The sequence below is a fragment of the Triticum aestivum genome, unplaced genomic scaffold (genome assembly GCF_018294505.1).
Source record: "Triticum aestivum cultivar Chinese Spring unplaced genomic scaffold, IWGSC CS RefSeq v2.1 scaffold31525, whole genome shotgun sequence".
Lineage (NCBI taxonomy): Eukaryota > Viridiplantae > Streptophyta > Magnoliopsida > Poales > Poaceae > Triticum > Triticum aestivum.
Genome location: NW_025275924.1, coordinates 1 through 1,295, shown reverse-complemented (window position 1 = coordinate 1,295; position 1,295 = coordinate 1). Strand labels below are relative to the sequence as shown.

The 1,295-nt window shown below is 52.3% G+C and overlaps 2 non-coding genes and 1 pseudogene across 2 annotated transcripts; all 3 read right to left on the bottom strand.

Moving 5' to 3' along the window:
* LOC123178326 (uncharacterized) lies at positions 1 to 95 on the bottom strand (annotated as a pseudogene).
* Positions 96 to 466: 371 nt separating this feature from the next.
* LOC123178325 (5S ribosomal RNA) lies at positions 467 to 585 on the bottom strand. Its single transcript, XR_006489485.1, has one exon. It is a non-coding gene; the product is annotated as a 5S ribosomal RNA (ribosomal RNA).
* Positions 586 to 956: 371 nt separating this feature from the next.
* On the bottom strand, positions 957 to 1,075 carry LOC123178324 (5S ribosomal RNA). Its single transcript, XR_006489484.1, has one exon. It is a non-coding gene; the product is annotated as a 5S ribosomal RNA (ribosomal RNA).
* Between the last annotated feature and the right edge of the window lie 220 nt (positions 1,076 to 1,295).

The following is a 1,295-nucleotide window of genomic DNA, read 5'->3' as shown; positions in this document are numbered from 1 at the left end:
GGAGGTCACCCATCCTAGTACTACTCTCGCCCAAGCACGCTTAACTTCGGAGTTCTGATGGGATCCGGTGCTTTAGTGCTGGTATGATCGCATCCGACATGTTACCCCGGTCTTCGTCCCTTATCCTTGCCCCTCCCAGCTCCACTACAAAGACGATTGCACATTGCTTTGGCCGCTCCCTCTCAACTACGGAGACGAGTTTAACGCGGTTTCCACCCCTCCCTCTCAACCGCACCAGTGCACGCTTGCCGCGCCACAACGCCGACGCTGGACCCGTGAATCGTGAGCACCCAGCTATGACTTACCGCACTCGTGCAAAATAATAAAACACGGTAAATATATTACTTACACGTGCGTTGAGCAGCCAGCTATGACTTACCGCACTCGTGCAAAATAATAAAACACGGTAAATATATTACTTACACGTGCGTTTTGTTTTGCAAGCGGCGCGAAAAAAATTAAAAAGGGAATGCAACACGAGGACTTCCCAGGAGGTCACCCATCCTAGTTCTACTCTCGCCCAAGCACGCTTAACATTGGAGTTCTGATGGGATCCGGTGCTTTAGTGCTGGTATGATCGCATCCGACATGTTACCCCGGTCTTCGTCCCTTATCCTTGCCCCTCCCAGCTCCACTACAAAGACGATTGCACATTGCGTTGGCCGCTCCCTCTCAACTACGGAGACGAGTTTAACGCGGTTTCCACCCCTCCCTCTCAACCGCACCAGTGCACGCTTGCCGCGCCACAACGCCGACGCTGGACCCGTGAATCGTGAGCACCCAGCTATGACTTACCGCACTCGTGCAAAATAATAAAACACGGTAAATATATTACTTACACGTGCGTTGAGCAGCCAGCTATGACTTACCGCACTCGTGCAAAATAATAAAACACGGTAAATATATTACTTACACGTGCGTTTTGTTTTGCAAGCGGCGCGAAAAAAATTAAAAAGGGAATGCAACACGAGGACTTCCCAGGAGGTCACCCATCCTAGTACTACTCTCGCCCAAGCACGCTTAACTTCGGAGTTCTGATGGGATCCGGTGCTTTAGTGCTGGTATGATCGCATCCGACATGTTACCCCGGTCTTCGTCCCTTATCCTTGCCCCTCCCAGCTCCACTACAAAGACGATTGCACATTGCTTTGGCCGCTCCCTCTCAACTACGGAGACGAGTTTAACGCGGTTTCCACCCCTCCCTCTCAACCGCACCAGTGCACGCTTGCCGCGCCACAACGCCGACGCTGGACCCGTGAATCGTGAGCACCCAGCTATGACTTACCGCACTCGTG